The following is a 13917-nucleotide window of genomic DNA, read 5'->3' as shown; positions in this document are numbered from 1 at the left end:
AATCTCGTTAACGGACTAATTCAGTAGATCTGGGTTACAAATATCCTAAATATCACCAACAGTTTTGAATCGTAAGATCTCAATTTCGTTGGTAGTTAAACGATATAAAAGGAGAACAAAATTTTCCATGCTATGTTTTGGCGATCGCAACTTCCAAACAAGTGATGTAAAAAAATTAAATTTGGTTGGGAATAATATTGAAAATCATTGGTTTGCACTTAAAACGTTTTGAGAGTAAAAGTTCGAATTCCTGCTGTGGCGGCGATTCGGAGGGGGGGGGCAACTGCCCCCCACTTTTTATGGTTCTTTATTTTCTAGTTTAGGAACCAAAACTAGAAATAATAAATGAAGCAGAAATGTCAAAATTTTCAGAACATAATTATTTGTTTAACTTTGTATATCTGTTTTCGAAACATTTAGCACATGCAGTAACTTTTAATTTATGTATTCATTGTTTTTTAGTAGATAAATTGCTTTACTTAAAAACAAGCCATACTTGTTCATTGAAATTATTACGAAGTGTTTGTGACATCTCAAAATACTTTGGGGTAACTAATGTAAGTCTAATCCCACCAAAAACATTCTGTAAACGAGCTGATGTGTGCATCACATGACTTCCTTTTACACCAATTTAATGCTATTTCCCTATTATTGCAATTTTAATGGGATTCTCTCTCTAACTCTTTAAATATCACTAGCAATGGCCACATTGAAAGCAGATTTAAAAAAAAAAAAAAAAAAATCGCCAAATTTTTCGCCAAGTTGGCGACAAAACTTGGCAACCAAAAGACTGGCGATATATCGCCAAGTGACCGCCAAATTATAACACCACTTGAGTTTGCATCGAAATTAACAATGATTTCCCCCCAAAAAGGTGCAAAAGACCCCTTTAGAAACACCCGAATGCAACCAAAATAGGAGGTGCACAACTAGACCCCACTACGAGTCTATGTACCAAATTTCAACTTTCTAGGACATACCATTTTTGAGTTATGCGAGATACATACGCACATACGCACATACACACATACGCACATACATACAGACGTCACGAGAAAAGTCGTTGTAATTACCTCGGTGATGGTCAAAATGGATATTTCGCGTGTCTATACATTCTTGGGCACTTTTCCGCATGTGGTCGAATCGAAAAAAAAACTCAACATTCATTTGGGGGTGAGCAAAATGGAAATTAAGGGCGATTTTTGAGAGAAAATTTTTTCGCGAATACAATACTTCCTTTTTTGTAAAAGGAAGTAAAAACTAGCCAAGTCTCGATGGAGCTGCTTGTTTATCTCTAAAAAGTAATGAAATCTAGACAAAGTCATGACAAGTCGAAGGTTCCTTACTGCGATTTCTTTATTGTTATAGTTAATGTTGTGTGACTTGGCAGTTAAACATTCTTTATACGTTAGTGGGCACAAGTCAATTTTGTTTACACGTTTTCCAAGTGGCAAATTTCCATTGTCAATGGGTAGCGGTTCTGGCGACAGATTGGTGCAATCGTGTCATGCAGCACCTGGTTTTGTACCCTTGTGCACCCTTTAACGGCCAAGTCACACAACATTAACTATAACAATAAAGAAATCGCAGTAAGGAACCTTCGACTTGTCATGACTTTGTCTAGATTTCATTACTTTTTAGAGATAAACAAGCAGCTCCATCGAGACTTGGCTAGTTTTTTACAGAATGTTTTTGGTGGGATTTCACTTCTTTTTGTAGAAACATTTAATTTGTGTAATGTTCGAGTAGACTAAAGCTATGCCAGATTAAATTGGAAGATGGGTTCCACTACGCTGGATTTTTACAATGACAGTCGATTTTTTTATGTACCAATAGTAGAATGGGGCATTACCATATCTCTAATACAGCTGAGGCTGAGACCAGCTGAGGGTTCTTCATTAGATACTTCAGACTTTCGATTTTTGACATCAAATGAAGCGGCCCACCAAGTTGAATATTTTTTGTAAAGGCTGTATGTCGATCTCTAATAGTTTGGTTGGGCTCTTGTGTTTTCTAATCAGGGTCACTCCAGATCTTCGATTACCCTACTTTTTATAGTTTTCCCTTTATGTGGCCATTAAACCCTAACTCTGTACCAAATTTCACCTCTCTGAGTTTATGGGAAGTACTAGTTCTATTTTGATGATCATGAGTGAGTGAGTGAGTGAGTGAGTGTCATAAATGCGAAACTTTGCTTTCGCATAACTTCGGAACTAAAAGACCTACAGACTTGAAATTTCGGATTTCAAGTACGTGATTATAGCTTACTGGATGACGAAAATTTCTGCGTGCTGGTCTCATCAGAAGGTTCTCAAATAGGAGTCTGAAAATGCGGCGAAATGGTTCCAGTAAAGGATGGTACGGCAGCGTTTGCTTCGCGCTCGACTTGGCGGGGGCACTGCCGTGCCCCCAAATTCATGTCTAAGTCTTCGGGGAAAATTATTGTGTACAAAATGGAAAAAAATCTAAATAAGAACCTGAGTTAAGTTGCTGAATTTACATCCAATTACCACTCATCTCCTCTCAGCCAGCCGTAACAAAATTTGGTACTTTTTTTTTTTTTCCTTCTTTTTGCTGCCGTTAAAAAGCCTATAGCTTTCAATTTTTTTTTTGTTGTTGTTGTTGTTTTGCCTCCCCCCCCCCACTTTATAGTCCTCATCGCCGCCTCAGAATTCCTGCAAAGGATACAAAAACATTGGGCATCTCACCGTTTAAGTTCCGCAAAAGCAGTACAAGAAAAACGGAGGGGGAAGGGGTGCGATTTATTGAAACAGTACATTTCAGCCCGTTGTATAAAGATAGAAGGGCGCTCATGCTCTAAGAATCTCATATGCATTTATGGTACTTTGAATCGGTCAAATCATGTCTATGGGTCAAATGAAAGCTTTTCATTTATTTATTTATTTCGCAAAGGTGGATAGGAATAAAAATTCGAATGCAATATGTATCAGAAAAATCAGACGTTCTCCTAGTGGGGGGAAAGCGGGAACTGTTTGGTATATGATGTTACGCAATTGTATGGCTTCAGAGTCCAGACCAATGGTTCTCTGAGGAGAGTGTATACAGCCGACTCGCGCTACAACACGATTCGACTTACGCAAAACGGCTATAACGCGAGTTTTTCTCGAGAAACGAATTCTAGAGCTCTAACGTGGATTTCTCTCTCGGAACATGAAAGTTTTCGCTAAGGAATCGCTACGCGTAGTACCATCTTCAATATTGGCTACTAAATATCAGTTTCGTGAAAGGATTTCCTCCCTTTAGCATCACTGAAGTGCGAAAATTCCCACACAGAATTAGACAAATCATCACTTTGAAGTTAGAAAAACGGAGGGGCAGTGCCCCTTTGTTTTTGAAAAGGAGGGGCAGTTGCCCCCACGAGCCGCCTATGATTCCATCCCATCCGTTCTCACATGCGCTCAAAAGTATCGGACGCACAAAAGCTATTTCGTTGCGAAGATCATTCATGAGCTTTTAAATTGAGTCTTACAAATAAAGGAAATACCTTCCCTTATATCGCCATTTTTTATATATTTTCTCTCATCCTATTACGGAATGAAAAAAAATACCATTCTAATGTAACGTCGGATTTTCAGAGATCGATATGACATGGATTTATGAGGCATTTCTAAGAATCTCCTCGGTAATACATTTTTGAATAAAAATAATGTCTAATGATTGCAGAAAAAATGAAAACAAGCAACTACCAAAGTTCACCATAACTACAAATAGCGGCAGTAAAAAACGCGAAACAAAAGTTTAAATTAAGATATATCGAAATAAATCTTGTAACAAAAATTGCTTTTATGATAGAACCAGAAGCAAATAAAGCGGTTAATTTTCGTTATACAAAACATAATTTTCCACTATTTAACCAGTATTAAAATAAATTTAGGATCAAAATAAAACGTTTTAAGTGTAGTTTACTTTTGTTTGAATAAGATTTTACTAAGAAATGCGAAATACAAGAGACAGAAAAGATCTTTTAACAATTAAAAAAAAATTGATCTGTTAAAAAACCATATTCTGTTACAGCATTGTTAAATTACACTTAATCAGTGGCGTAGCAAACTTGGATGTCAACCGGGGTGGTAATCTGGGCTATCAATCCTCACCCCTCCCCATCAACCGAAGGCGAAAAAAAAAATTATTCAATGTACGATGAAAGAAACGAAGTTCATACAATATTCATAAACAAAACGAAATTGTGTCCCCCCCCCCCCCCGAGAGGGATATCATCCGAAATAAACGTTTCCCTCGTATTGATACCAATGCATTTGAGAAATTATAAAACATATGCGAATTTCTGTTGGTATTTACATTTTTCCGGAACTCTTACATGCGTTTTGGGTGTCTCCGCCCCCCCCCCCGCCCCACTCCATATGAGTACCAGCCGCCTCAAATGCCCTTCTAGTGAGACCAATATGTTTGATAGAAAAAAATATTTTTTTTTCATGTTGGAAATAAAATTCAGAATTGAAACATCGAAATTTCTCATATTCATTTTAGTGTCACACTCTAGGGGGTGTCACCCGGCTTAGCCCCGCCCTGCAAAATAATTTTTAATATAAATTGAAATGTTGGGGAATTTTTTTTAGAATTGAAGCATTTAAATTTTTCAAAAAAAGTTGAAGATCAATTTCGGGTGCCACCTGGGGCAAACCCATCCGCGCCACCGTAGCAATGCTACTGACTTCATCAACTCACATTTATATATAAAATAATTAAATTTATCAAATAGATAAAGGCGAAAAAAAACCCGTATTTTCATATCTATCAACTAAAAAACCGCAAATTAAGGGAATATGTAATACCCCCCCCCCCTGGAGCAAAAATAAAACTTATGTATGGCACCAGTTATAAATATGCAGGAATGATTACACCTTCGAACGATATAAAACAAACACTGAGAAGGAAATACGCTTTCAATTTTTAACATTTATCATTTAAATTTTGAGCATAAATGAAAAAAATTTAATGTATAAATTTTGAATTTGAAAAAAAAATTAGATTATTCTTCAGAAAGTGTTCAAACAAAAACGATTTATTTTGGTATGCAACCTAATAGTAAAAAAAAACCCCACGAAGTCTGTTGGGGGGGGGGGGGCGATCGCCCCAATCGCCCCCCCTGTGGATCCGCCACTGTGCAGAGTAGTGTAACAGTATGACACTTCCTAGTTATAATAATTATTGCATACTGTACATGCAGTACTAAACTTTGTCTATCCCTCCTATTGATCATTCATTTTTTACATCATAACAGTATTTTATATTGAACTAGGGAGCCTTGACCATAAGGGAGGCTTGACCCACCCTTCAATTTTTGTATTTAAAAATATTTTAGCTGTTTCTCACTATATGGCAGTCAAAGCTAGTGATGTGATCAGGCACCCATCTTAGTTTTATCCATCTAGCTATCAGATGTGTGGAGATATTTAGAAAAAAAATGTTTTTCAACCTAAAAAGTAAGAATTTTGAGCATAATTTGTAAGACCTTTTCAGCAAATGTAATTAATTTATATTTTTGCAAATGGAATTTCCTAAATACTATAATATTGAGCTTTTATTATAACTATAAAGTTTGTTCCTTGAATTAGGCTTAACCTCACCATGTGCTATTCTGTACAAAATGGATAGGTGGGGAGGCTTGACCCACTAGGTCAAGGCTCCCTTACTTAAACAGTTTAGGAATTCTAGAAATACTGTTTATCAAAAGCAATTTATAATTACAATAGTTACTTTATGGCGATAATATATATGACAAGTCGTCCCTCTATTATTTACACTTTGTGTTTAATTATGTAGCACTAACGGTACAACACATGTTTCTTGCGCTTAATGATAATTGTTACAATTAATTTTGTACTTTTAATATAATTTGCAAATATTTTTTATCATTCAACTGACGGTAAGTGCTATGATACATTTTTCCTTAGATTCTTTTTCGATGTAGATTTACTTTTAGTTTCATTCAGTTTGAAAATATTTCCATATTACTATAACGTTATACTACTATACTATATTTACTATTAAGTTTGTGTTAATTATTGCCTGTCTTATTATCATTTTTTGTTTTTGTCCTATCATAGTATCAAGTTGTTGCTAAATTATTCCTTTTTAATAGTATTCATGACTTGAGGTTCAGTATTTTCAATATATTGATCGGATACGTATTCTTTTGTATTGCTTAAATTTGGTTTAACTTAGAAATTTCTGAAATAATAGCTATAATTTAATGAATTGACGCAATGTCAAAAGAATTCACTGATCGATTAGGAAACATTTGTTAAATATAATCATATATGTCAGTCCTTAGTGTAGTACATTCAGAAATGTATGTTATACATTTATAAACAGATCGACGTTTTAAAACATCGATGTTTGAAAGTATCGACGTTTTTTGATCGATATATCAATACCATCGATGTTTAAATTTCTTACAACGATGTTTTGCCATCGATATCGCACCTCTAATCCAGACAAACTTTGAGCTTAGTTGTAAAAATTCTCAAGTTACACCCCCTACTCCGAAAAGCTGCTGTTACTCTTACTACTCCCGCTGAACTACTTCCGATTGTGCCTTTGTGGTTTGGAACCCACATCTAACTGTAAATGCCCCAGTGATCCATTGGGATATTTCGTGCTCGACCAATTTCGCCAAATATAATCAGTATCCTGCAGGAAAACGATCTCTGATCTTAAAAAATAACTTGTTGATGAATAAATTCTTTTCCTGCACACATACAGAGATCTTAAAAAAAATCCCTTCCTACTATTGATTCACGCACCATGCTGTTAAAATCTTGAACCTCAATGGGGTTGTTTCCTTCAGTCAAAAGTACTACTTTTATTCACTGAAATTGATGAATTAGGAAAAAAATGGAGCGAGAAAACTTTTATTTTCCCAAAGCTTAATTTTAATTATTTTTTTGTAAAATATCCGCTTTTGAAAAAAAAATCTTGGATTTTTGACTTTACAAATGATGTACTTTGGCACATCTCCTCTGGCGCTCTAAATGCTTACGCTTGCTATCTACCACGTTTCCAGGTTATGATAATTCAGTTGCGAATTAAATATTGCAATATGCGCTTCCTTTCAACCATATCGTTGCCAACACACGTGAGTAAAGAAGCGAATTAAATATTGCGCTCTGTGCTAATGGCATCAGTGAATGGCATTTCATCATTTGTGATATCATATGCAAAAGCGTAAACAATGAAATTGCACCGTTTAAAATAATTGTTTAAAAATATTAAAATTTGTCAAATTATTTAAAAAAAATGGTTAAATCCTATGTTTTTGAGCGTGCTCTTTCAGAAAAAATATTTTTGAAGTTTCGGAAAAAAACGACCCCATTTTCAACTACTTCCTGTTTTCGGATTCTTTTGAAATTTAGTATGTGACCTTTGACCCGATGACAATCCAAAATTCGTTCGTTCAAAGTACTCAGTCAACCCTTAATTATTAGTTTATTTCAATTCGAATCAACATTTTTGTTTTCATCCTCTAATATGAAGAGGAAAAGATGCTTTTACAAATCAGAATTAAATATCAAAAGAAATCCATGATTTTCTGCATCAGATTAAATTTGTTCCAGAGTAATTGGAACGTGAATTATAATTTTTTTAACTAATTTCATGCTATGATGTTAGCTTTCAATTGTATGTTGATTACGGTCATTGTTGGTTTTATTAAAATGCTTTTATTAAAATGTATCTCAATTTTTTAATGCAACACTAGAAATATTAGGGTGGGTCGCTAAAAGCTTTAGTGTAGCGGTCGCCAGTCGCCAACGGACGAAAATAGCTACCAAAGAATCAAGCCCACTTGCCATAAGTGACGACCACGTGTTTTATGTGTCAAAAATATTATCGTGCTACGACAACACGCTTCCAATCTTATCTTTGATACTGTTATCCGTCGTCCAAAGCATCAGTCGACCTCTGATTCGGGGCATTCCCGCCATCACTACGATGCGTGCGCCGTTGTGATGGGTATAATCGAGAACTTTTGATACTCGAGATCTCGGGAATTGAGCACATAATAATCGAGTGATTGATAACCGAGATCTTTACAAATCGAGAACTCCAGAGATTGATAATCGAGATCTTTTGAAATCGAGAACTCGAGCAATTGACAATCGAAATCTTTATAAATTGAGAACTCGAGTTGTGATGATCGAGAACTCGAGATGTGATGATCACGAACTCGAGATGTGATGATCACGAACTCGAGATGTGATGATCACGAACTCGAGATCAGATAATCGAGAACTCGAGATGTGATGATCACGAACTCGAGATCAGATAATCGAGGGATTTGATTATGAGAACTCGATTATGCCTATCACTAGTGCGCCGCATAATGCGTGATGGCATTGTTCGACCTCGAAGTAAAATTTACATGTGGGCACTATTTCGAGCCCTTCTCATGTGTTTCTAGTTAACTTGACAATGTACAAATAATTTTCTATTTTTTCATTATTCATATCAGACCGAATGTTTTCAATCAATGTCGCAAAATAAATGATTCCTGACGGTTATATATCTACTCGTGTTTAAAAATGGTCTGTTTTTGCGATCGCGATTTTTTTTTTTTTTTTTTTTTTTTTTCCGGTAAAGGATTCGTTTTTGCGTTTACCACCTTTTCCAGTTCATAATTCCCTGAAAAAATAATCGTATCAGGCGACAAAGTTTTTCTGACTCATAAATAAACCAAAGCCTGTGTGTGTTCTCACATTTGCTTTCGAATATTTATATATTGTCTACATTTGTATATTATACAAGTGCAGAAAAGCGGTACGCTTGACCCAAGGTCATTGGTGTACATGTACCCTCTGTAACATGTTAAATTTTATAGAATGAAAGTGAGAGAATGGTCAGTCTGGAAGTAGCAGCACCTATTGAGGTTCAAAATTACTTTAAATATAAAACGTTAGAATAGTTTTACATAAAAATGAGAAAATCCGCAATTTTTTCTTCGAAACTCAAAGAAGGGGGGGCCCTAGGGGCACGTGTTAATATATATATATATATATATATACTGGCATTCCCGTACCCGGCATTGCTCGGTAATGGAATTAGCAGGGGTTAACAGTGCTTGGTGCACCTAGTTTCGAAAATCCCCTATAATAATAACTTATTACCTATAACTTTTTCTAATTTGGGGAGGATCCCGGGGACCCTGTACTCCTTATATATATATGCCCTTGTCCTTAATCGATCTTTAACTGTTATTAACGATCCTTTTAAAGTATTGATTATCTTTGCAAACACAGGTCATCCACATTTTATTGTTATACCTATGTTTAAGATAGAACTTCTTTGTATACAACATTTTTAGTTTTTTTCTGGTGCTAAAATTATTAAACTGCTTGATGAACTGGCTTTGGAGCAAGCTACATTACATTGGTCGTGTGAAAAAAAAGTCTTCTCTTAAATCGATCCCTGCTACTTTTCATGTCTGTCCTTGTGACTTATTAATGGTTATTGCAAAGCAAACTTTAACAGGAAACTGCACTCTTCTAAATTCAAAAGGATAGTCCGCCTGTGATGATGTTCTTAAAAACTTCCTTTCTAGTTTTGAAAAAATAAAAGCAAAAGACAGAAACATTATGATTTGACTTGAGAAAAGCCTCGAAGAATCACGTGAGAAACAAAAACAATATCAAATTTATAGTTCGCTATCGACCAAAAGTTGAGATGAAGTACTGAATAATGATTTGAATGGAGGAAAGCCTTCGAAAATAAGGGATTTAAATTTCAATGTCAGGTTTTAATTTCACAGAAATTAATGGGTTTTAATTAATTTCTCCCGAACTAATTGAGATTTTGAAAAATCCTTTCTTAGTAGTTACTTTTGTAATCATGCGGACATACCTGCCAAATTTCAAATCTAAAGCTTCAGCGGTTTCGGCTGTGCGTTGATATATATATATATATGTATATATATACTAGCATTCCCGTACCCGGCATTGCTCGGGTAATGGAATTGGAAGGGGTTAACAGTGCTTGGTGCACCTAGTTTCGAAAATCCCCTATAGTAATTACTTATTACCTATATTTTTTTTTAATTTTGGGAGGATCCCGGGGCCCCTGGACTCCCTATATATATGCACTTGTCCGTAACCGATCTTTAACTGTTATTAGCTATCCTTTTAAAGTATTGATTATCTTTGCGAACACAGGCCATCCACATTTTATTGTTATACCTTTGTTTAAACAAGAACTTCTTTGTATACAACATTTTTAGTTTTTTTTTTCTGGTGCTAAAATTATTAAGCTGCTTGATGAACTGACTTTGGAGCAAGCTACATAAAGTTGGCCGTGTTGAAAAAAAGTCTTCTCTTAAATCGATCCCTGCTACTTTTAATGTCTGTCCTTATGACTTATTAACGGTTATTTCAAAGCAAACTTTTACAGGAAACTGAACTCTTCTAAATTCAAAAGGATAGTCCCCCTGTAATGATGTTCTTAAAAAATTCGTTTTTAGTTTTGAAAAAAAAATGAAAGCAAAAGAGAGAAACAATATTATTTGACTTGAGAAAAGCCTCGAAGAACCACGTGAGAAACAAAAACAATATCAAATTTAAAGTTCGCTATCGACCAAAAGTTGAGATGAAGTACTGAATAATGATTTGAATGGAGGAAAGCCTCCGAAAATAAGGGATTTAAATTTCAATGTCAGGTTTTAATTTCACAGAAATTAAGGGGTTTTAATTAATTTCTCCTGAACTAATTGATATTTTGAAAAATCCTTTCTTAGTGGATACTTTCGTAATCATCTGGACACGCCTGCCAAATTTCAAGTCTAAAGCTTCAGCGGTATTGGCTGTGCGTTGATATATATGTTATCTCAGGACATTGATTTTTATATATTAAGATATATATATATATATGTTATCTCAGGACATTGATTTTTATATATTAAGATATATATATATATATTATCTCAGGACATTGATTTTTATATATTAAGATAACGTATTTCTTTTAATACAGCATAAGTTCAGTTCTTAATGTGGAAAACATTGTTATATACTTAAGGAATGATTTAAAGCAGTCTAAATTGTGTTTACAAGTGTCTAAGATAATTGTTTATGTTTATTGACACGTCGTTTTCATACCCTTTTCCACAACGCGAAATTTCGACTTACGCGAGGGGTCTAACGCATCCCTCGCGTAAGTCGGGACTAGACTGTAAATGCCCTTTCTGGTTGCGCCCGTATGTTGGTGCAATAGTCGAAGCGGTACTGCCCCAAACGAATGACGAAGGCCAAGCATGACAACAGCGGGATGAAAGGCAAATTGTAAAAACGAAACTTAACAGAATATAATCCTTCACACTGCGTCGCCCCCAAAAGGGGGTCGGAAGAAACGTGAACTGAAGAAATAACGATAATTATAAGACAAAATTTAAGACATGAAAGAAGCCAAAATCTGCATGTGTATCGCACACCTTTAACTTTTTTAAAATGCAAACATATGATTGCAACACTCCCTCTGGAATACTTTTACTGTTCCCACTGCTGACTACTGAAAACTTATTTTTCGGCGAGAGAAAACGTATGGAGAGTGGCGTCAAAACCGAATCGATTACCCTTCCCATTAGAGTCACTTTGCATACCATTTCTTTTCGTTCTTTTTTTTTTTTTTTTAAACCCCTGCTTAAATAAAAATGTTCAGTAAACACGTCAGCCTGACACACTTGATTTTTCAAAAAAGAAAAACATCAATGTATGATTATTAAAGCAGGCACCGGATCCAGAGCCCCCCCCCCCTCCCTCTTAAAGTGACCAAAAATAACTTTAAGCGGGATTTTGGGGGCCTTATACATACTTCGAAAAATTCGACCGAAAAATTCCTCATTCCGCAAATTCGAAGACATAACTGCACTTTTTAAATGCCCGAATGTCCCTTTAGCTGTACTTAGCATGTGTGCAACTTGTATTTTATCGTTCGGCAAAATTTGGAGTTTTATTCATTCGGCAACAGAGGATGTCCCCCCCCCCAACGGGAGGTCACTGTGACCTCCCAAAAATTTCCTCATTCGGCAAATTTTGTCTGACGGTTCGGCAAAATTATCACCATTCGGCGAAATTTGGAGTTCCCATTCTGCAAAATTATAATCACACGGCAAAATTTGGAGTTCAATTCAGCAAATTGAGAATTTCTGCCCTCCCATAAATTTAAGTTTCCCCCTTTCCCCACACTGATCAAAACGAACAAATCCGAAGAGATACATATCGTCAGGAAATGCGTTATCTCGATCTACGAGTGAGATATCCAGTTGGAATAACCGTAAAAAAGATTAATACGTCTTTCCCAAGGTTGCCATTATATCTCTGCCAGATAACGCGAATGATGCATGTGATGGATGGATCCACTCAAATCCTCTCCTCTGAGCTTATGAACTTGAGTCGTTGTCCTCCCTCAATGACGCAAATCGGAAACTTAATCAGGTTATGCAAAAATAAAATCACTCTTTCACAATCATTCTGATGACATTATTTGGAATTCTCAAAGGGAGATAAATCTCCGGATGGCGTGAAATTTAGCCTGAAAGAGGAAGTCGAAATTATTGAAAATTATATTCATAATACACTTATCATATTTCAACTCGGCATCCTAAAGTGGCATTTGGACTTACACGAGAACGGCCAACCCAAATGATTGCTCAGGACATCCGCAGATGCTGGCGACTTTTAGTCTGGCGTCCAATCGCGAATCCAAAAGAGTGCATAACAATAGCGCAACTAGAAAAGTTTTTTTTTTCCCCGGGAGAGGGGGGGGGGGAGGCACATTAGGGAAAAAAAATCTCATCTGATAATCCGAGGGTTCTCCCCCGGAGAACTTTCACAGCTTGCAGTCTTAAAAACGTAATTTAAGAGCTTCTTAGGTAATGTTGGGGGGGGGGGAGAGAAAGGTACAGTAGGCGCAGCAGATATTTGTAGAAATTGAAGGCTTAAAAACACAATTGTAGGCCATATTCATTGACGTCAGTGTAAGGGATAGAACTCAGGGACTGTCCCCGGATAGATTTTTTTTAACTAGATCGAAATTGATTCCTCGTCACCATCCAAATTTTCGAAATTGAAGTTCCGAAAATACAATTGTAAACAAACTTGGAAAATTTTACGGAAAAAAAATTTTGAAAAAAAAATAGAACCGACTTCAAAATTGCTCTAAAAAGTGAAAAATAATTTTATTCTTTAAACACCATCGATAATACTTTTAAACATAATTTTTGAAGTTGGCGCAAAAACGATCGATAAAATCATTCACAGCCATAACTCAACTACAAGTATAAATTTAACCAGGTCCAGTTTCTTCACTACCACATGCATTACGCATTGATGACAGCATAATTGAGTAACGATATAAATGTTTCGTTCCTAACTTTGGATGATTTTTTGATAAAAATATGAACGAAGCATGGTTACACTGGATTTTACTTTTTGTTTTTGCGCCAACTTCAAAAATTATGTTTAAAAGTATTATCGATGGTGTTTAAAGAATAAAATTATTTTTCACTTTTTAGAGCAATTTTGAAATCGGTTCTATTTTTATTTTTTTTTTCAAAATTTTTTTATTTCATTCTTTTTAGTGTAAATGTAGATATTTCAGTAAAAGTAAGAAGTTACCTAGTAAGAAGTTCGGCTCTATATCACTGTATTGCTTTAGAAAAGCCTTTATTAAAAATTATCATTACAATTACTATTAATGTTATATAGCACCAAACTTTTATAACAATGAGTTTCATATTGTCGCGTAGATGAAGATAGCGAAGACAATGTGAAAGCCGAAAGAAGCGAATACTCGTTAGTCTCAACTCGAGATCTTTATTCAGAACCACGAATGAACGTTACATCTCCTTATATACAACTTGAGAAAGTGCTGGGACTTTCCAGACTTGGA

This window comes from Uloborus diversus, chromosome 3 (genome assembly GCF_026930045.1).
Source record: "Uloborus diversus isolate 005 chromosome 3, Udiv.v.3.1, whole genome shotgun sequence".
Classification (NCBI taxonomy): Eukaryota; Metazoa; Arthropoda; class Arachnida; order Araneae; family Uloboridae; genus Uloborus; species Uloborus diversus.
Note: the sequence above shows the minus strand (reverse complement) of the source record.